This window comes from Spermophilus citellus (genome assembly GCF_964194105.1).
Source record: "Spermophilus citellus genome assembly, chromosome: 2".
NCBI lineage: Eukaryota > Metazoa > Chordata > Mammalia > Rodentia > Sciuridae > Spermophilus > Spermophilus citellus.
Window position 1 is genome coordinate 237,418,931 of NC_138183.1, and position 23,505 is coordinate 237,442,435.

General features: G+C 40.9%; 1 protein-coding gene and 1 long non-coding RNA gene across 9 annotated transcripts in view; one reads left to right on the top strand and one right to left on the bottom strand.

The window, feature by feature from the left end:
• Positions 1 to 309: 309 nt before the first annotated feature.
• Positions 310 to 8,771, bottom strand: LOC308641382. Of its 2 annotated transcripts, none has more exons than XR_014020442.1 (3): positions 8,625 to 8,771; positions 6,882 to 7,700; positions 310 to 1,083 (listed from the first exon to the last, which is right to left on the bottom strand). It is a non-coding gene; the product is annotated as an uncharacterized lncRNA (long non-coding RNA). The 2 variants fall into 2 exon arrangements; XR_014020443.1 differs by having other exon boundaries at positions 8,578 to 8,720.
• A 273-nt stretch (positions 8,772 to 9,044) lies between these two features.
• Positions 9,045 to 23,505, top strand: part of ATG13 (autophagy related 13) — a 50,375-nt gene continuing 35,914 nt past the window's right edge. For 5 of the 7 annotated variants that reach the window (XM_081279946.1, XM_081279948.1, XM_081279949.1 and 2 more), the window contains exon 1: positions 9,046 to 9,380. The gene's annotated coding sequence lies outside the window, so the exon portion shown is untranslated. Of the gene's footprint in view, positions 9,381 to 9,952; positions 10,066 to 23,505 lie in introns of all 7 variants that reach the window. The other 2 variants (XM_081279947.1, XM_081279950.1) reach the window with 2 other exon arrangements.

Consider the following 23,505-nt stretch of genomic DNA (forward strand, 5'->3'; position numbering starts at 1 on the left):
GCCAAGGCTAAAGATGTAGTTCAGTGGTAAAGCACCCTTAGGTTCAATCCCCGGTACAACATACATACACACACACACACACACATATATATATAAAGGGTTGGGGTTATAGCTCAGTGACAGAGTGCTTGCCTAGCATTTGTGAGGCCCTGGGTTTAATCCACAGTATTAACAAATAAAACACAAAGCCACGAACTCAGATCAATTGCCATTTACTTATATTAGAAGACCATTCCCTCAAATGGTCAATTCACTATTCACATTTGCCTACATAGGCAACAAAGAAGAAAAACTAAAGTATCACCCATATAATTTGGGACAACTATTTATTGTTTTCATTTGAAATACCAAATAATTGAAAATAAAAAAATGTTTTTGCTGTGTAGTTCCCCACTTTAGTATAACTTTGTAGGAATAATCATAAATGCTTGCAACCACTGCACTTTCAAATGAGTGGTGCTCAACCTGGAGTTCACTGGATAGTAGGAAACCCTTGACTTGGCTTCTGTTTGGTTGACACATTTTCAAATGAATCAAGATATTCTGGCATAGCTCCGACCCTTCTAAAACACACAGATTAAATGTCAATTTTTGACAAGTGTCTGCACACTCAGTCATGCTGGATGATAGAACTATGTAGGGGGTGGTGAGGGGGAACATTTGTCACAATTCCTTCTGGAAAGTCTCCTCCCTGTCTTCTACATTAGCTAAAATGAGTAAGCATCAGCTCCTGACGGATACGGTCAGCCTCTAAGTCCAGAGACTCCATGTGCTCATACTCTTCCTCAGGGGGCTGTTCCATGGGTTTCGTCATTGGAGAGGACCAAATATCCATTCCATGCTCCAAAGAGATGTTGTGGAGGACGCAACAAGCCAAGATGATGTGGCTGGACTTCTCTGGTGAGTACTGAAGTGCCCCCTTGGATCCATCCAGGCAGCGGAAACGGGAGCAGAGGGTTCGAAAAGTCTTCTCAATCACACTGTGAGTTGCAGAATGGGCCATGTTATACCGATTTTCAGCTGGAGTTTCAGGAATGGAAAGTGGGGTCATAAGCCAAGTGCGGAGAAAGAAGGAACTGTCACCTGTGTGGAAGGCCCAAAGAAATCATAAGTGATTATAAGTGTATTACAAGTAAGAAGTAAAATTCTGAAAGATATTGAGGATGGACAAGAAAATATAATGAACCAGGTGCAGTGGTGCACTGCTGTAATCCCAGCTACTCAGGAGGCTAAGGCAGGAGGATGACAAGTTCAAGACCAGACTGGAAAACATAACAAGACTGTCAAAAAAAAAAAAAAAGTCTGGGAATGTCGCTTAGTTTTCGAGAGCACCTGGGTTCAATCCCCATTCACAATCTCTCTCTCTCTCTCTCTCTCTCTCTCTCTCTCTCTCTCTCTCACACACACACACACACACACACACACACACACACATACAGCCTTTGGAACCAAGCACACCAGAAACAACAAGAGAAAAATGTTGTGGTAAAAAAGAAAGCTTGCCAAAGTCACGAGCTTAAGACATGAGTCTTGGCTGGGAATATCCTTGGTTAAAACCAACAGAAAAAAAAAAAAAAAAAAAAAAAGCTGAGAGCTAACAAAAGCCAAATCTGAAAAAAATACAGGAAAAAGGTGGAAGAACTGAAGGAAATAAAATTCCAGGGTTTTTGTAGTTTTTGAGGGCTGGGGATTACACCCAGGGCCTTGTGCAAGTCAAGCATTCTACCTTTGAGTTACACCCCAAACCCATGGATTTTTCTTTCTTTTTCTTTTTTAAAATATTTATTTCTTACTTATAGGTGGACACAATATCTTTATTTTTTATTTTATGTGGTGCTGAGGATCGAACCCAGTGCCTCACACGTTAAGCGAGCGCTCTACCACTGAGCCACAACCTTAACCCACCCATGGATTTTTCAATTCAGAGATATTTTTTAATAAAAGACTAAATATCCTTCTATCAAACAGCATCAGTCCCAGTGGTGCATGCCTATAATCTCAGCAACTCAGGAGGCTGCAGCAGGAGGAGCACATGTTTGAGGTCAGCCTCAGCAATTTAGCAAGACCCTAAACAACTTAGCATGACCCTGTCTCAAAATAAACCAAATAATTTTTAAATTAAAAAAGGACTGAGGATGTAAATCAGTGATTAAGTGCCCCTGGGTTCAATCTCCAGTAACAACAATAACAATAACAACAAAAGGGTTGGGGATATAGCTCAGTGTTAGAGAGCCCCAGAGTTCAATGCCCAATACCATAAAAAAAAACAATCAAAAGCATGCCAATCTTCAAAATCTCTAAAGAGCAAGAAAAATACAACAGAGAAAAAGAGTATTTCCAGCATGCTGGCATGTGCCCATAATCCCAGCTACAAGGAAGTCAAGAAAGGAACATCCCAAGCAGCAATTACAGATACACTGTCTCAAAATAAAAAGTACTGAGAATGTAGCTCTGTGATAAAACAACTTTGGATTCAATCCCCAGTACTGAATAAAGCGGGGAGAAAGGTGGGAGAGGGAGGGAGGGAAAACAAAAAGAAAGAAAAAGAGAATTCTACCAGAAGATCCCAAAACAATTGGGATTACTTTATCACTAAGCTTTCAGATCTGAAAATTCCTGAAAAATAGGAATTTCAAAGTATTCCATGGCACAACAATAATTTATCCTTCTAGAGCTGAGGAGGATAAAAGTCCCAGCATGTGTGGTAGTGATCAGAACTCAGGTGTTCTACCTTCCTAGCTATTGCAATAGAACTGGAACATAGTTTTGTCACAGAGGAATGGAAGAATTTTACATTAATAGGGAGAACATAAATATAATGATGTATAAAGAGTGAGAAGGAAATGTAATCAGAAGTCAATTAAAATAACACACATAAAGGCTGGGGCTGTAGCTCAGTGGCAGAGCGCTTGCCTTGCACATGTGAGGCACTGGGTTAGATCCTCAGCACCACATTAAAATAAACAAATAAAATAAAGACATGCTGTCCATCTACAACTACAAAAAAAAAAAAGCTAAAATAACACACACAAGGCATTCCCCTTAAGTGACTTCCTTATCAAATGATCCTGGGAAGTGCTAACAAAAACAAACAAAACTGGGGTGCAATGTCCTAACAGCATAATGATTCTATAATGTTTAATTGTCCTGACTCACTGTGTCTGGCAGATGAAGTGTGTCACACAGAGCCACATCCTGTTAGAAATCTGAGACAGACAATAGGCCCTGGAGTACCAACTTGCACAATCACTGTGCTTCTGACCCACCATCAATTACAGTAAATAATATGGATTGTTTAGTGCTGTGTTCCAAAAATAGAGGACTAGTTTCTTTCAGGAACTAATATTTCTTTTTTTTTTTTTTTTTTTTTTTTTTTAGAGAGTGGGGGGGGGGAGAGAGAGAGAGAGAGAGAGAGAGAGAGAGAGAGAGAGAGAATTTTTAATATTTATTTTTTAGTTCTCGGCGGACACAACATCTTTTGTTGGTATGTGGTGCTGAGGATCGAACCCGGGCCGCACGCATGCCAGGCGAGCGCGCTACCGCTTGAGCCACATCCCCAGCCCCAGGAACTAATATTTCTAACTGGATTAACTGCAAAAAACTAGAAAGCCACACAAAATTTAAAAATTTTATACTTATTTGACTTTTTTTCCTTCTTAGTATGACCTATTCTTTCAATTGACCTCATCCCTATTAAAACACCAAATTTAAGAAACTGATATTGTTGTGTTGAGTGTGGTGGCACACACCTATAAAGAAATCACAGTAACTGCAGAGGCTGAGGTGAGAGGAACACAAGTTCCAGGCCAGCCTCCACAATTTATGGAGATCTTGTCTCAAAACAAACAATAAGGACTGGGCATAGAGCTCAGTGGTAGAGTGCCCCTGGGTTCAATCCCCAGTACCACAAACATTGTTGTTTCCCTCCCTGCTTCCTTCCTCTTTCCACCTCTCCTTCCCTATCTCCCCTCCTCTGCTTTCTGTGTGGTTCTAGGTATTGAACCCAGGGCCACTCTACTACTGAGCTACATCCTCAACCCTTTTCACTTTTTATTTTGAAACAGGGTCTTGCTAAATTGCCCAGGCTGGCCTTGAATTTGCCATCCTCCTGCTTCAGCCTCCCAAGTAGCTGGGATTACAGGCATGTGTGAGGTTGTGCTAGACACTTTTAAATATTATTTCTTATTATCCAATCCCAACTCTACCAGGTTCGACATTAAATTCATTTTACAAACAAGAAGATCAAAATATATGTCATCCATCCTTTGATATCTCAGGCAAGGGGAAGAGCTTAGTCACTAAATGCTAATTTCAGATTCAGAATCACTAAAATAATGGTAAATGCCATAAAAGGAACTAAGATAAACATCTATGATGAATGCCTAAAAGCAGAGATGTTAAATAATATTTGTTATGATTTCTCTAAGAAATAGTATGGTCCCCAAATGGAGGGAGATATACAGGCCACCCAGTTAATTTCCTAAAATGTTCCACCATCATCAACTGGTTATACTGTGAACATCACTGTAAAACAGACACTTAAGAGGGGATTAGGATCAGAATTGTTAAACAGATTATAATTGCTTATATGATCAGTCATCCACAAGACATTCTGGCAGATTTTACCCAAAGCTGCTTAACAGGACTAGGCCAAGAACTGACAAAATAAGAACTCAGGCTGAATCATTTCCAGGAGTGGGTATATTTAGAGGAGGAGAATTTAGGTAATGCACCCAGAAGGGATAGATGAGAATGAGGACAGGAAGGGATACACTCTTAAGTGAATATATGCTAAAGAAACAAAGGAAAATCAAATCTTGTTCTAAGTTTGATATATCTAGAATATTTCAAAAATCTGATGGTGTGAAGATACAATCAGCTTTCTAATGTTTGTTACTCTCATTAAAATACCTCTTTTGAGCAGCTTGTCATTCCTCATACTTGAACCTTGTTTATTCCATTGTCCACACATCCTCTAGAGACCACTATCTTCCAATCATAAAAATCATTCAACACACTTGTTAAAAATGGATGTCTATGATGTATCCTTGAAAATTCTCATTCCTGAGTTTTGTTTTTTGTGATTCTGGAAATTGAATTCAGGGGTGCTCTATTACTGAGCCACATCCCCAACCGTCTTCATTTTTTACTTTGAGACAGGGTCTTGCTAAGTTCCTTAGGGCCTTGCTAAATTGCTGAGGCTGGCATTGAACCTGTAATCCTCTTGCCTCAGCCTCCAGATGCTGGGATTACAGATATAAGCCAAGGTACCTGGCTTTTTTTTTTCCCCCCAGCCTGGGAATTGAACCCAGGTTCTCCCACTAGAGTAGGCAAGTGCTCTACCACTGAGCTATATATGTATTCCCAGCCATACGATTTATTTATTTATTTTAGTAATGAGGATTGAACCCAGGGATGACGCTTTACCACTGAGCTGTATCTCCAGTCCTTTTTTTTTTTTTTTTGAGAAAGGGTTTCTTTAAATTACTGAGGGTCTCACTAAGTTGCTGAGGCTAGCCTCTCAAACTTGCCTCTGCCTCTCAAGTCAGTGGGATCACAGGTGAACACCACTACCCTGAATTATATGAGTCTTTTCATCTTGAAAATCTGTGAAACATTATACAAATCAGGGGTTCTCAAACTAGTTTTCCTGTTTAGAGCTCATGGAGACTTTCTAAGGGTATTTCTAAGGTAGTTAGTTTCCACTTTTTCAAATTCCATGGGTATATTTTTCTAGGTTTCTTCCTGCTTAGCATGTGGCCTGGGACCAAATTGCAACCTTAAATGTTGCAATATCCATCTCTCCCACCTCTACCCTAAACTAAAAACTAAAAACTAAGCTGTCAGGCTCAAGGATTTGGGATTTCTGTTTTGTTTGGTATTGGGGTTTTGGGGATCACACCCAGGGGTGCTTTACCACTGAGCTGTTACATCCCCAGCCCTTTTTAGTTTTTGAGATAGGGTCTCACTAAGTTGCTTCAGGCCTCAGTAAATTGCTGAGGTTGGACTTGAACTTGCAATCCTCTTGCTTTAGCCTCCAGAGCTGCTGGGATTACAAACTTATGGCACTCAGCCTGGCTTATTTTTTATTGGGACACAGGGTCTCCCTAAAATTTCCCAGACTGGCTTTGAATTTACAAATCTTCTGCCTCAGCCTCCTGAGTATCTAGGATTACAGGTGCATGCTATCATGCCTAGTGGGCAGTGCAAAGTTTTATATACTATATATATATATATAAAAATTTAGTTTTGCATACTTATGAACATGAATATTTAAAATAAATCCTTGGAAGTGGAAGACCTGGGTCAAATAATGTTTTTAAATTTAAGTAAATGTCTTTTTTTATTGTTGTTCCTGTAGTAGAGATTGAAACCAGAGGTGCTATACTACTGAGCTATGGCCCCAGTCCTTTGTTTTATTTTTTGAGATAGGGTCTTACTAAATTGCCTAGGTTACCCTCAAACTTTTGATCCTCTTGCCTCAGCCTTCTGAGTCACTGAGGTTACAGACATGTGCCATCACACCCAGCCTTAGTAAGTGTCTTTTTAAATGTTCATTATTTTAAACTATTAAGGATCAGGGGCTCAGGGTATAGATCAATGGTAGAGTACTTGCCTGGCATGCAGGCCCTGGATTTGAGCTTCAGCATCTCTCTGTCTCTCTCTCTCTCTCTCACACACACACACACACACACACACACACACACACGCAAAAAAGAAGGAGAAGGAGAAGGAGAATAAAAATTAATGCTCAGAGCATTTTTTACCTGAGATCTTACAAAAATTTCAAAGGACTCAGATTCAGGTCTGTAGACTCGAATACTTCATTCTACTCTACTACATAATTTTTCTATGACAAAGATTTATACCTGCAGACTTACCAAGAAGCCAGCTCTCTTTGTGCATCCCAGCTTCAAACTGACTGCTTAGAGAAGACTGCTGCAGCACAGCAAAGTCCTGTAGGCTACCTGGCCAGTTTGTCTCCACAGTCATTAGTGCTCCTCTGATGTCACACACCATCAGGCAGTTTAAAGAATGCAGACCCTTGCGGTTCACATAGGAGAGGTCTTCAGCATTTGGTGCCTTGATTGCCACATGGATACAGTCAACCACGCCTATCACCCCTGGCATCCCTGCCAACCCATAGAATTCATCTTTCAGAGCCTGTGTGGATGCTTCGTCAGTTGGAAAGTGAATGAACTGTGAGGCCCTTTCCACAAGTGCTTCTGTGACATTGGCAACACAACGACTCATAGAGGCCTGACTAATTCCAATAGCATCTCCCATTCGAGTCTGGAAGGAACCTGAGGTATAAAAGCCCAATGCTGCGAGGATTTGTGTCTCTGGGCTAATAGCCCTGGATCTTTGTGTAGGTCTAGAAAGACTTGCCCCCAAGAGCTCCACCAAATAATAAATGAATTGACGAGGAAACCCATACATAGACATCAAGTAGTCATCAGTTACATCGTCCAGTTTAAAACGGTCCAATGTCCGGTGACCTCGGCCATATAGCAAGAGATCACAATCAAGAACAGTTATGGGTATAGCCATACCAAATGTGAATGTTGTCTCTCCTTCTATCTGCTACTTTTTCTGAACTCTTCCCAATGAGGATGTTGGTACAAGAAGGTATTTAAGGAAGTGTCAGAATTCAACAGCTAACCACCAGTTAAATGGTTCTGACATTTATAATCTTCTGTCTGTAAAGGTTAAAAGAAAAAAAAATTAGAAACCTACTCAAGACATTAAAGTGGCTCAAACGCTACAACAGCACATTTTGAGTCCGTCCATTTTTGTTGAGGCAAAAGGGGTTGTATCTACAAGTTCATGGCTGCACGACAAACTTGGTCTGGTTTGAAGGATAATGGGAGTTAAGTTCGATGGTTCATTTAACACCTGGCATTTCAACTGAGAACAGCAAAAGATTAGTGGGGGTGATGGCACAATTATGGCAAGATAAAAGAAGGATGCTCCTATCTATACAAGCCACAAAACAGATGAGAAGTCATAACGACCTTGGTTAAGAATTAGTCATAGGTTTGTTATCCAGAGTCCCATGGGTCTACACAATAAATACCAGACAGATATCGGGGTGTCAAACCAGTTTCACGAGGGTGCGGAAGGGCGCGGGAGAAGAGAGGGGAAAAAAAAGTTTAGCAATGCACTACCCAGTCTGGGGGACGCGCACTGCTACAAAACTAGGCTGTGCCCTCACCAAAAGAATTCCAAACGGAAAGGCTAAAGGCTGGGAAGGAAGTCCAGTCGGTTTGAAAGGAAGGCGCCAAGGGAGAGGCGGAGAGAGCCAGGTTAGGAGGCGACTCCGCCACTTTTACAAAGGCGCGTTAACAAGGGATACCGAGCCCAGCGCGGTGGCCCATGCCTGTCATCCCAGCGGCTCTGGAGGCTGAGACAGGAGGATCTCCAGTTCAAAACCAACCTCTGCAAGGCTAGGCGCTAAGCAACTCAGTGAGACCCTGTCTCTAAATAGGACTGGGGATGGGGCTCAGTGGTCGAGTGCCCCGGAGTTCAAAACCCACTACCCCCCCAAAAAAAAAAAAAAAAAAGGCCGGGGGATACCGAAGTCTGACGGCGACCGCCAAAACGTCCCAAGGCTAGTCACCCACCTCGCTGTGGCTGCCAGGTTACCAGGCGGATACTCCACCCACCCAGCACAGGCCGGCCCTCCTCCGGAACCGGCGGCCGCACACAGGCTGCCACGAGGCGCAACAGCGGCACCACCCCCTTGGCGTCAGCGCCCGCCCCACGCCGCGTCCTCACTGCCGCTGCCGCCGCGGCCTACGGTTCGTCTCCGCACATTCCACACGGCTCTCCAACGGTCTCGATGTTTCAAAAACACCTCTCATTCGGTATTTTTTTGCTCCTGAGGGGCATGAAAAATTTTCCTAGGAAGACTTTTATAGAGGAGATATACTTTTTTTGTGGAGATTTTGGGTATCCAAAGGACTAAGTAGTGCTTTTTTTGGTGTAGCGAAAGTGCGGACGATGTTGGGTAGGTGGATTTCCGCCTAACTCTCTCCCTCCCCACCGCCAGCACTGAAGCGGATGAAAACAAACACTAACGATGGCGGCGCCGGGGAGCGACCGGCTGCTGGGTTAAGGCAGGGGTGATCGTTTGACCGGTAAGGGGAGTCCTGAAAAGGACCAGTCGAAGTGATTGAGACAACTTGCTCAGTGCTGCGAGCGAAACGCCTGGGGGGCTGCGATCCCGGAGCTTCCTCAGGCACGAGGTATCTGCGACCTGGGCTGTCACTGCAGCCCCGGAGCGCGGAACACTCAGCCAGGTGGCGCGGCTGGCGGGTCCCAGGCCCCGGCCTCCGGAATGAGAACTCCGAGCCGCTCTCTGTGCCGCAGCTTTCCAGGTATTAACTTTGGGGAAGGGTACCCCCAGATCTCTCAGCGCCCCCGGGTGGGAGGCTATGGATCTGCGGCCCGTCGGCCACCTGGTGGAAGCCGAAGCCTATTAGCTGAGGTTCCGTCCCTTGAGCCTCCAAGTTCTGTTGGGGAAATTGAGTTGGTGTAGGCCCAGTTGGTTTGAGAGGGGGGCAGTGCTGGGGGTTGAACTCAGAGGCACTTAACCACTGAGCCACGTCCCCAGACCTTTTTGTATTTTATTTAGAGACAGGTTTTCGCTAAGTTGTTAGAGCCTCGCAAAGTTGCTTGAGGCTTTGAACTCTAGATCCTCCTACCTCAGCCTCCCGTGCTGCTGGGATTACAGGCGTGCGCCCCCGCGCCCAGCCCCGTTGGCTTTTAATTGTTCCCAGTCTTTACGGAGACCCGCAGAGCTTCCTACTCTACTTTCTCAACTCTTTGGGTTAGGTCGTTAGGCTTTTTGTTGTAATTTTGGGGGCCATTAACTCCGGGGTTGGGTACCAATATGAATGAGGTAGGTTTTCATCCAGTCAAGATTTGTTGATATGTACCCCGCGTGTAGGTGAGGGTGACTGTTGACTAGTGAAAAAGGGGACCCAAGGTTCACGACTATCTTACTGGCAGTGGAACGACCTCTGGAAGCCTGCGATCCATTCACATTAATTAAATCTCTGGGTAAGTGGTTAAGTACCTTCTTTGGTTCATCACTAATACATCACGGTTTTCACTTACCCAGTCAATTATCTTCCAGTTGGTATTTCATCCTCCGCTGGCCATCCCATACCTAAAAGAAAAAAGGAAAAAGAAAAAAAAAAAAGAAAGAAAGAAAAATCAAAAGTAAAGCATTTGAAAGTACCCTGGTACTGGTACTGCAAATCCAGCCCCCTTTTCTTTTTTGAGACAGAGTCACTAAATTGTCCAGGCTGGCCTCGAACTGCCTCAGCCTCCAGCATTGCTGGGAATACAGATGGACCATACTGCACCCAGCCTAAAAGTACCTGTTATCTCATTCCATTTACTTTTTAACTCTTCTATCATGGAAGAATATTTTGAATACCATCACTAGGAGATGTACATAATAAGAAAAAACAGACCTTTTTTCCCCCCTTTGGTGTTGGGGATTGGACACAGGGGTGCATTACTACTGAGTTATATATTTTTTATTTTTAGACAGGGACTTTTTAGGTTTCTGAGGCTGGCCATCCTTCTGCCTTAGCCTTCCAAGTCACTGGGATGATAGGCCTGCACCACTGCACCCAGAATACAACAGACCCTTTCTTTAAACTCTGTCAACTTTGAAGTTTTTTTTTTTTGTGTGTGTGTTTTATGAGTATTAGCCCTTGTGTGGATACTGTATCCTTATCATTGGATATTATAACTGTAAATTATAAGGTTTGTTTTCAACTTTTTATTTTATGGCTCAGGAGAAGTATTATCAGTGTTTATTTATTTTTATTTTTTATAGTTCTGGATGTTGATCCCAGGCCTTGTGTATGTTGAGTGTTGAGAAAGGGCTTTACCAATGAACTATGTCGTAGTCATTTTTACTTTTATTTTGAGACAGGGTCTTGCTAAATTGCATGGTTTAGCCAGCAACTTTCCATCCCCCTGCATTAGCCTCCCTAGTAGGTGGGATTATAGGCTTGCACCACTTTGCCCAGCTAAGAATTTTTTTTTTTTTCTCTTTACCACTGAGCTTCACTCCAGCCCTTTTAATTTTTTAAATTTTGAGATAAGGTCTCACTAAGTTGCTTAGGGCCTCACTAAGTTACTGAGCTTGGCCTTGAATTTGCAATCAGTCCTCCTCTCAGCCTTCCGAGTTGCTGGGATTACAGGTGTTCGCCACTGTGACTGGCTTCCCCCAACCCTTTTTATATTTTACTGTTTATTTACTTTTTTTTTTTTTTTTTTGGTACCATGGATTAAACCCACGGGCACTCAACCACTGAGCACATCCCCAGCCATTTTATGTTTTATATTGAGACAGGAACTCACTAAATTGCTTAGGACCTCACTAAGTTGCTGAAGCTGGCTTTGAATTTTCAATCCTCCTACTTGAGCCTCCTGAGTCCTGGGATTACAGGCGTGTGCCACCAAGATAGGCTTAAAATTATTTAAAAATAATTAGTTGTTTTAAACTTTCTCTGAAGGCCAGTGTAGATTGTACAGGTAGTTTGTTTTATCCTAATGGTGTCCCTCATATGCCCTTGGTCACAAGAGAAGGGATAAGAATGTGAATCACCACTGCTTAGAATAACAACTCAATTGTACTGTTGTACTGTTGATTATTTGTTATCTTCTTAGTGAAAATAAAGTGAATCAAGAATTATTGAAAGTGATAATTTAGTGCCACTATGTTATAAAATACTACTTTCCTTTTTTGTTTATATACATGTGAAAGAAATAGAGTTAAAAATCATTTTTTGTTTTTAGTAATCTTATCATGTTCCCATCTCCTTTATCCTAATTTCCTTTGTATTGCAACAGTTACTAGGTCATTTGGAGATAATTCTAGATGCTTACTTAGATTAGATACCCTCATTGAAATAGAGGCTTAAAGTTTTTTGGTTTTGGTACTGGGTATTTGACCCTGGAGCCCTTAAACATTGAGCTACACGCCTAACACTTTTAATGTTTATGTTGAGGTAGTATCTCACTAAATTGCTTAAGGCTTGACTAAGTTACTGAGGCTGCTTCCTCTTTCACTGGGATTACCTGTGTGCACCACCCTGCCTGGCTTAAGGATGTTTTCACTACTAATTTATGTGTCTTGGAATTTTAAAGAAACCAGAGGTTGACCTTATTATTTGGATTGTTTTTTAAATTACTTCTAGTTAATTAAGCATAGACTTTTTTTCCCTCTTTCAATTTATTTTTGATTTATTTTGCTTTCTTTCTGGTTTCCAGAAATTAATATTTGAGTATTAATTATAAAGGTATTTAAATATATAAATTTACCTCTGAATTCTCATTTTATTGTATCATTTGTTTTGATGCCAAATATTCTGCATTTTGTTAATTTCTATATAATTTGTGATGTTGGTTTTTATTTCAGTACTTATTATTGAAAGGTTCTTAATTTACACATGGTTAACTTTTCATTGTTTATTTCTAGTTATTTGGATATAGGCAATATCACATTCGAATTTTTCCTTTTTATTTATTTTGGTTTTATGGCAATGTGGGATTGAACCCAGGACAGGATATCCAGCACGCTAAGCAAATGCTCTGTCACTGAGATATTCCCCAGCCAGTATTGGGAATTTTCCTGTAGCCAAGTGCACAATCAATCTATTCACTTTTATTTAATTATTATTATTATTATTATTTTTTTACTTTTTGCAATACTGTGGACTAAACCCAGAGGTGCTTTACCACTAATTTACATCCCTGGCCCTTTTTATTTTGACACAGGGTCTTGCTAAATTACCCAGGCTGACCTTGAATTTGCCATCTTCTAGCTCAGCCCAAGTCTTTGGAATTATAGGCCTGTACCACCTTGCCTGGAGCATGAGCTGTTTATGTAATATTCCTTGGACCTGAGATAAGAATGTGAAAGGTAGTGGGATGCAGTTCCTCACACATTTTTTTTTTTTGAAAGAGAGAGAGAGAATTTTTTAATATTTATTTTTTAGTTCTCGGCAGACACAACATCTTTGTTTGTATGTGGTGCTGAGGATCGAACCTGGGCCGCACGCATGCCAGGCAAGCGCGCTACCACTTGAGCCACATCCCCAGCCCCCTCACACATTTAATCCCAGTTGTCGGGGAGGCTGAGACAGGATTGCAAGTTCAGGGCCAACCAGCAATTTTGGGAGGCCTTAAGCCACAGAGTGAGACCTGTCTCAAAATAAAAACGTAAAAAAAGGCTTGGGATAAGAGCTGGGGTTGTGGCTCAGTGGTAGAGCACTTGCCTAGCATGTGTAAGGCACTGGGTTCGATTCTCAGCATTGGATATAAACAAATGAACAAAATAAAGATCCATCAATGTCTAAAAAATATATTTAAAAAAAGACTTGGGATATAGCCCAGTGGTCAAGTGTCCCTGATTCAATCTTCAGTACTAAAAACAAAAAAAGAAAATCCCTAGATACTGGGATTACAGGCATATGCCACCATGCCCTGCGATTTTTTATTTTTGAGACAGGGTCTTGCTAAATTGCTTAGGGGCTTGCTAAATTATGTTTAAATCCTTGATAAATTGCTGAGGCTGGCCTCAACCTTGGGATCCTCCTGCCTTAACCTATTAAATCACTGGGATTATAGGCATATACACTGTGCTCGGCTCCAGCCATTTTATATTTTTTGAGAAAGGGAATCAATAAATCATTTTTAGTTTGTCTCCATGAATACCTTTTTTAAAAATTGACTTTTAATTTTTAATTATTTTTTTATGGTGCTGGGGATTGAACTCAAGGTTTTGTGCATGGAAAGCAAGTACTCTACCAACTGAGTTATATTCCCAGTCCTCTATGAATACCTTTTGTTTGTTTATTTGTTTTTCTTTGCTGAGTGTTAAAACCCAGGGTCTTAAGCATGCCAGGTAAGTGCTCCATTCTGATCCAAATCCCCAGCTGTGCCTAGTTTGTTTTAAATATGTGCCCAACATTTTATATGAAAAATTGTACCAAGAATTTGTGAGTTAGGATGACCTTATCCCACATTTTAATTTTTTAATTTTTGGGGGTACCAGGAATTGAATCCAGGGGTACTGACCACTGAGCCACATCCACAGCCCTTTTTTGTATTTTATTTAGAGACAAGGTCTCATTAAGTTGCTTAGTGCCTCACTTTTCCTGAGGGTGGCATTGAACTTGCAATCCTCCTGCTTCAGCCTCCCGAGCCACTGGGATTACAGGCATGGGCCACCATGCCTGGCTCCTTATCCCATATTATTAAAACTGAATCGTAAATGCTGGGTTTTCACATACATATTTTTTGTTGCGCAACCTGCTAGTGAACTTCTGGGCGCAAGCAATACTCCTATCTCAGCCTCCCAAGTAACTGACTAAAAGTGTGTTCTACCTTACCATGTTTCACTTACATTTTTAACCAGTCAACTACAGATTTCCCTCAGTTCCTTCTTTAGGTTCAGTAATTTGCTGGAAATTCTCACAGAATTCACCAAAAAAAGTTTTGTTTTGTTTTTTTAGTATTGAATATTGAACCCAGGGGTACTTTGCCCAGCACAGTGTCCCATGTCTATAATCCCAGGACTCAGGAGGCTGAGACAAGAAAATTGCCAAATTCAAGGCCAATCTCAAAAATTTAGCAAGACCCTTTGTCAAAATGAAAAGTGCTGGGGATATAGCTCAGTGGTAAAGTGCCCCTGGGTTCAATCCACAGTACCAAAGCTACAAAAAACAAAACAAACAAACAAAAACTAGAGTACTCTACAGTTGAGCTACATCCCAACCCTTTTTTTTTTTTTTTTTTATCATTTTGTTTGGGTACTAGGGATTGAACCCAGGGTCACTTTACCACTGAGCTACATCCCGAACCCTTTTTATGTTTTTATTTTGAGAAAGGGTCTTACTAAGTTGCTGAGGGTCTGGCAGAATTGCTGGGGCTGGCAATGAATTTGAGCTCCTCCTGCTCTAGCCTACCCAGTCCTAGTCCTTGGGATTAGGTATGCATGACCATGCCCAGCTACTGAGCCCTTTTTTAAAAAATAAGTATTTTTTTAGTTGTAGATGGACACAATACCTTTATTTATTTTGGTACTGGGGATTCAACTCAAGGGTACTCAACCACTGAGCAAGATCCCCAGCCCTATTTTATATTTCATTTAGAGACAGGGTCTTAACTGACTTGCTTAGGCTGACTTTGAACTTACGATCCTCCTGTGTCAGCCTCTTGAGCTGCTGGGATTACAGGTATGTGCTACTGCGCCCGGCTATTTATTTTTTATGTGGTGCTGAGGATCTAGCCCAGTGCCTCACACATGCCAGACAAGCACTATACTACTGAGTCACAACCCCAGCCCCTACCCAGTTCCCTTTTTAAATTTTTTTTTACATTTGATAATAATAGGAAAAAAAGGAAAATTATTTTTGAGTTTTTAAATGTTACTTTTTTTCCTCTTTTCTTGCCCCTGTGGTACTGAGAATAAAACCCAGGGCCTCATACATGTTATGCAGGCACTCTACCAGCCCTTGAAATTTTATTTTTGAGATCGTCTCAGTTGTTCAGGTGGCTTTGAACTTGCCATCCTTCTGCCTCAGCCTCACAAGTCACCGGGATTACAAGCATGTACCTCCATGCTCAGTTGGACGCACTTTTTCGCCAGTTTATTGAAAAGGATATTATAAAGGATACAGATGACATACCAGAAGAGATCGACAGGCCAAAGTATGGGGTGGGGCCGTCAGGTGTACAGAGCTTCCATGCCCTCTATGGGTGTGCCACGATTTGGTGTTAACATTGGTGTTCAGCAACTTGGAAAGCATTACATCTGGTTATTCAAGAGTTTTTATGGAGCTTATCCTCCAGCCACCCTGCTCCCTCCCATGGGCAGGGCTAAACATTACAACCCTGTAATCCACTTAATCTTTTTTGTGACTAGTCCCATATTGAAGCTTTCTAGTGTCCCCACCCTAAATTAACTCATTAACATCAACTCCGGTATTATGGAAGGCCAAAAACTCTTATCACTCAATTTCCAAGTTTTTTGGAGCCCTTTGACAGGGACTGGGGATAAAGACTGAGTCTTACTTTATATCTTCACTCCCATTAAAGTGGCCATTATTAAAAAAAAAAAAAAAAGGAGGGGGGCAGGAGAAAATAGCAGAATTGGGTGAGGATTGAGAAATTGGAGTCCTTTTTAGTTTTGGTGGGAATGTAAAATGAGGACAGTTGATTTGGAAAATAGTATAGTGGTTTCTCAAAAACTTAAACATAGGATTACTATATGAACCACTTTTGGGTATATACTTAAAGAGAATTTGTAAACGGGGTGGGGGTGTGTACCGCACCTATAATCTCAGCAACTTGAGGTTGAGGCAGGAGGATCTCAAGTTCAAAGCCAGCCTCAGCAACTTAGCAATACCCTGAAAACTTAGAGAGACCCTGTCTCAAAATAAAAAAATAATAAGAGCTGGAGTTGTGGTTCAGTGTTAAGCACCCCTGTGTTTAGTTTCTGGCACCAAACAAACAAACAAACAAAAATAACCAGAGAGATGAGAGAAAATTTGTCACAGAAGGATAGGGAACTGAAGCTCCAAACTTCAATTCTTTTGTTGCAGTGAAAGAAAATTTTAAAATCGGACACCAAAAGTTACGCAAGAAAACTTTATTTTAGGAGAAAGTAAAGTGAGTGTCAAGCAGAGAGCTTTCTCAAGGGAGAGAGTAGGTTGTCTCCCAGCAGAGAATGACAAAGGAAATAGTGTCATTTCCAAATACATTGCTGTTTAATGTTTGCCTTGAGAAGTGAAGGTCCATCTGCTATACTGTTCGCCAGTCAGGTGTTCAACTCATTCACTTTTTCTTGAGGACTGAACGCAGGGATTCTTAACCACTGAGCCACATCCTCAGCTCCCCCCAACCTTTTTTTTAAGTTTAGTTGGACACAGTACCTTTATTTTATTTAGTTTTATGTGGAGCTGAGGATCAAACCCATGCTAGATGAGCACTCTACCGCTGAGCCACAACCCTAGCCCCAGTCCTCGGCCCTTTTTTTATATTTTATTTAGAGATAGGGGTCTCACTGAGTTGCTAAGTGCCTCACTAAGTTGCTGAGGCTAGCTTTGAACTTGTGATCCTCCTGCCTCAGCCTCCCAAGTTGCTGGGATTATAGGCATGCACCATCACACCACCCAGCTCCTTCACTTTCAACAGTGACATTTTGACCCTAGTTGGTCCTCTCTGGAACTGTCATGCTTTACAACTAAGCCATATCTCCAAACCTTTTTGTTCTTTATTTTGAAACAGGGTCTCACTCAGTTGCTGAGGATCTCACCAAGTTGCTAAGGCCGTTTTGAACTTGTAATCCTCCTGCCTCAGCCTCCTGAGTTGCTGGGATTACAGGCTTGTGTCACTGGCCAGGCTTTTTTTTCTATTTTAAAGTTTTGAGACAGGTTCTTGCCGTATTGCCCACACTGGCCTGGAATTTGCCATCCTCTTCCCTTGGCCTCCTGGGATTATAGGCACACTCCCCACACCCAGCTATTTAATTGTTTTATAAAAGAAAAAAATTCATCTTTCTTGTAAATAAAATATAGCAGTAGCACATCTATCTGGATTGTATATTATGGAATCATAGAATGAAAGAACAGAGGGACTGAAAAATAGGGAATTACTTGGAAATGAAGGAAGAAACCTATATATAGTCTGAGATCTCTGTCTCTTTTGTTCTTATTTTATATCTAGATCTTCAAATTCAGCCCACTACTCAATGTAAAATAGTACATCTGCATTGGAAAACAGTTTTGTAGTTCCTCAAAAAGTTAAATGTTGAATTACCATATGATCCAGGAATTTAGCTTCTAGTTATATACCCAAGAGAATTTAAAGCATATGTTAACCTAAAAACTGTACACAGATGTTTTTAGCAGTATTATTTATACTAGCCAAAAAGTCACAATAACTCAGGCCATCAAGTGATGAAAGGAAACACAAAATGTGGAATTTGTGTGTATATGCATGTATGGATATGGCTATGTGTATCCATATCCACATAGTAGAATATTATTCAGCCATAAAAATGAATGGTGTCCTACAACATAGATTGAACCTTTTAAACATATGCTGTGTGAAAAAGCCAGTCATAAAAGGTCACGTGTTGGGACTAGGGCTGTGGCTCAATGGTAGAGCGTTTGCCTGGCATACATGAGGCACTGGGTTCGATCTTCATACCATATAAAAAAGTAAAATAAAAGTATTGTGGGGCTGGGGATGTGGCTCAAGCGGTAGCGCGCTCGCCTGGCATGCGTGCGGCCCGGGTTCTATCCTCAGCACCACATACCAACAAAGATGTTGTGTCCTCCGAGAACTAAAAAATAAATATTAAAAATTCTCTCTCTCTCTCTCTCTCTCTCTCTCTCCCTCCCTCCCTCCCTCCCCCCCTCTCACTCTCTCTTTTAAAAAAAATAAAATAAAAGTATTGTGTCCACTTACAACTAAAAAAAATACATAATTTTTAAAAAGTCACATGTTATATGATTTCATTTATATTAATTTTCCAGAATAAAGAAATCCATAGAGACAGAAGGAACGTTAGTGTCTGATGATTCAGATTTGAGATTTCCTTTTGGTATGATGAAACTTTTCTACAAAATTGGTGGTGATGATCTTCATATCTTTGTGACTAATAAAACCTTAAGTCGTACATTTTAATATGCCTTTTTTTCTTTTTTTTTTTAGTACAGGGATTGAACCGAGAGGTCCTCTACTACTGAGCTACATCCCCAGCCTTTTTTGTTTTATTTTTAAAAATTGAGACAGGCCAGGCACAGTGGCACATGCTTATAATCCCAGTGGGTTAAGAGGCTGAGGCAGGAAGATCATGAGTTCAAAGCCACCCTCAGCAAAAGTGAGGCACTAAGCATCTCAGTGAGACCCTGTCTCTAAATAAAATACAAAATAGGGCTGGGAGTGTGGCTCAGTGGTCAAGTGCCCCTGAGTTCAATCCCCAGTACCCATCCCCCCCTCCAAAAAATTTTTTTTTTAAAGAGAGAGAGAGAATTTTTTTTTTAATATTTATTTTTTAGTTTTTGGCGGACACAACATCTTTGTTTGTATGTGGTGCTGAGGATCGAACCCGGGCCGCACGCATGCCAGGCGAGCGTGCTACCGCTTGAGCCACATCCCCAGCCCCAAAAAAACTTTTTTTTTTGAGACAGGGTCTTGCCAAATTGCCTAGCCTCTTGCTTGAGGCTGGCCTCCTACTTCAGCCCTCTGAGTTGCTGGGATTACAGGCATGTACCACGGCTCCTGGCTGTTGTAGGTCTTTTTTTTTTTTTTAAGTTGGTCTATTTTATTTGTATATGATAAGATTTGTTGTTACATATTTGTACACAATAATTTGGACACAATGATTTAGCCAGTATCATTCCTCCTCCCTCCTCTGTTGTAGAATATTTTTTTTTTTTTTTTAAAGAGAGAGTGAGAGAGGAGAGAGTTAGGAGAGAGAGAGAGAGAATTTTTTAATATTTATTTTTTAGTTTTCGGCGGACACAACATCTTTGTTGGTATGTGGTGCTGAGGATCGAACCCGGGCCGCACGCATGCCAGGCGAGCGCGCCGCCGCTTGAGCCACATCCCCAGCCCCTGTAGAATATTTTTTAAAATACATTTTTTATTGTAGTTGGACACAATACCTCCATCTTATTTATTTATTTTTATGTGGTACTGAGGATCAAACTTGGCACCCCACGCTTGCCAGGTGAGCACTCCACTGCTGAGCCACAACCCCAGCCCCGTTGTAGAATATTTGGTGGCAAATTTTTTGTTAACTTGATTTTTTTCTTGAAGAATTTTAGCTCTCCAGAGAAAATGTAAGAAAATTACAATGAATTTTCATCTAGCCTTCACCTAGATTCACACATTGCTTTTTCTCTTCTTTATTTTCTTTTTCTGTACTAAGGATTGAACTCAGGGTAACCTACCATTGTGCTACATCTCCAGCCCTTTTTATTTTTGATACAGCATTTCTGATATGTTGTACAGGCTGGCCTTGAACTTATCATCAACCTGCTGCAGTACCCCTAGTAGCTGGAATTGCAGATGTGTACACTATGTATGGCACTTCTTTCTCTCTTATATATCCTGTTTAATAATATGTTCCTTGTTTGTTTGTTTGTTTTTTCCTCCTTGCACCCTTGAAAAGTTACAGTTGTTATCTCCTGAAAATAAGAATGTTAACCAGAGTGTGTCAGGTGTGATGACAAAGGCCTGTGATCCCAACAATTTGTGAGGATAGGGCAGGAGGAAGCTAAGTTAAGGCCAGCCTGGGCAATTAAGCAAGATCATTTTTCAAAATAAAAAAAATAAATAAAGCTAGGGGCGTAGTTCAGTGATAGAGCATACCTTTAGTGCACATGAGATGCTGGGTTCCACTCCCAGTGCCACAGAGGTGGTGGGTGCTGGGGTGGTACATATACACAAAGAAATATTACTCAGCCATAAAGAAGAATGAAATTATGGCATTTGCTGGTAAATGGATGAAATTGGAGAGTATCGTGCTAAGTGAAATAAGCCAGTCACCAAAAAACCAAAGGCTGAATGTTCTGATATGTGGATGCCGACTCACAATAGGTGGGGGGAAGGGAGCAGTGGAGGTTCACCAGATTGGACAGAGTGTTTGCAGGGAAGGGAGGGAGGATGGGAATGGGAAAGACAATAGTAGAATGAATTGGACATGACTTTCCTGTGTTCATATATGAATACACAACCAGTGTAACTTCACATCATGTATAACCACAAGAACGGAAAGTTATACTCCATGAATTTATTCGTTTTTTTATTTTATTTTATTTTTATATTCCATGAATTTACGATTTGTCAGAATATATTCTACTATCACTTATAACTAAAAAGAACAACAACAACAAAAAGAGCTGGGCATATGAGTGTCCCAACAATGAAGGGGATTGAATATAACCAAAGTATAATTGTGTCAAATTAAATTGTATCAAATATAGGAAATTTAACATTTATGCATGTTGCCAATTGTTACAGTACTTTAGAGCAATTGGTAGGGGGCAGGTACTGGGGATTAAACCCAGGAGTACTTTACCATGAGCTTCATTCCCAGCTTTTTAATTTGAGACAGGGTCTGGCTAAGTTGAGGGGCTCCCTTAATTGCTGAGACTAGCTTCAAATTTTTCATTCCTCTTACCTCAGCCTCCCAAATTGCTGGACTTACAAGGAGTGTGCTACTGCCCCCCTTGCCTGTTGGTAGCAGCATTTTTAAAAATCCAGGAACTGGACTGGGGTCAAGGGTTTATTTTGTTTTTGTTTTTTGGTTCTGAGGAGTGAACCCAGAGCGCTTAACTGTTGAGCCACATCGCCAGACCTTTTTTATAGTTTTTACTTATTTAGAAACAGGATTTTGCTGAGTTGCTTCAGGCCTCTTTAAATTGCTGAGGCTAGTGTTGAACTTGCAATCTTCCTGCCTGAGCTTCCTGAGTTGCTGGGATTGCAGACATGCACCACCATGCAGCTCAAAGGGTTGCATGTAGTCATCATATCTCTTCATTTCTCCTTTATTCTAAAACAATTCTTGAGCCTTGTTTTTGTTGTTTTGCTAGTGATGGGGATTGAACTCATGGCAGCTCTATTACTGAGCTACATCCCCAGCCTTTTTAAAATTTCAAGGCAGGTTCTTACTACATTTTTGAGGCTGGCCCTGAATTTGTAATCCTCCTACCTTAGCCTCCAGAGTTGCTGGGATTACAGGCAAACACCACCTTGCCTGGGTCATTTTTATTTTTTGAATTTTTTGGATTTCATTTTTTAAAAATTTTTGAATATTTCCAAATTTATAAGGAGATATCTTGGGAGTGGGACTCAAGTCCTAACATAAAATTCACTTATATTTCATATACACTTTATATACTTAGCTCAAAGGTAATTTCTTTTTTTGAGAGTTTTTTAAATTAAATTATTTATTTATTCTAATTTGATATATATGATGGCAGAAGGAAATTCATTTCATATTACATATAGAGTATAATTTTTCAAGTCACTGGTTGTACACAAAGTATTTTCACATCATTCGTGTCTTCATACATGTATTTAGGGTAATGATGTCTAGCTATAAACATTGATGTTGGTGTGTCCCTGTAGTATGCTGTTTGTAAGTCCTTTGGGTATAGACCGAGGAGAAAGATAGCTGGGTCAAATGGTGGTTCCATTCCCAGATTTCCAAGGAATCTCCATACTGCTTTCCATATTGGTTGCACCAATTTGCAGTCCCACCAGCAATGTATGAGTGTACCTTTTCCCCACATCCTCGCCAACACTTATTGTAAAGCTGTCTAACCCATTCTACTGTCTTTCCTACTCCTCTGCCTCCTCCTTTCTCCTCCCCCACTTAGTTCTATCTAAAGTTCCCCCCCCCCATCTCCATTATGAGTCAGCATCCTCATATCAAAGAAAACATTCAGCCTTTGGTTTTTTGGGATAGGCTTACCTCACTTAGCATTATATTCTCCAACTCCATCCATTTACCTGCAAATGCCATGATTTTATTCTCTTTTAATGCTGAGTAATATTCCATTGTGTATATATACCAAAGTTTCCCTATCCATTCATCTACTGAAGGGCACCTGGGTTGGTTCTGCAATTTAGCTGTTGTGAATTGTGATGCTGTAAACATTGATGGGGCTGTGTCCGTGTAGTATGCTGTTTTTAAGTCCTTTGGGTATAAACCAAGGAGTGGGATAGCTGGGTCAAATGGGGGTTCCATTCCAAGTTTTCCAAGGAACCTCCATACTGCTTTCCAGATTGGCTGCACCAATTTGCAGTCCTACCAGCAATGTATGAGTGTGCCTTTTTCCTTACATCCTCTCCAACACTTATTGTTGTTTGTATTCTTGATAGCTGCCGTTCTGACTGGAATGAGATGAAATCTTAGAGTAGTTTTGATTTGCATTTCTCTAATTGCTAGAGGTGTTGAACATTTTTTATATATTTGTTGACTGATTGTATATCCTCGTCTGAGAAGTGTGTGTTCTGTTCCTTGGCCCATTTATTAATTGGGTTATTTGGGTTGGTTTTTTTTTTTTTTTTTTTTTTGGTGGCCATTTTTATTTTGATACAGGGACTTGGTAAATTGCCTAGGTTGACCTTAAAGTTTTTATCCTTCAGCCTTAGCCTAGCTGGGATTATAGGCCTGTGCCACCACGCCTGGCTTTTGAAATAGTTTTGAGGTTATTGCTTTTAAAGTTTCTGCGCTTAAAAAGTTTCTTGACTAAAAGTAGTCATTATGCAAATGTGAAAGTTAATGTGCAATTATTACTCAAAACAACTGAATGGGATTTATAACATTCATCCTTCGAATAAATCAATGAGGACTGGGGTTGTGGCTCAGCGGTAGAGTGCTCCCCTAGCATGCATGAGGCACTGGGTTCGAACCTCAGCATCACATAAAAATAAAGTCTCACATATAATTTT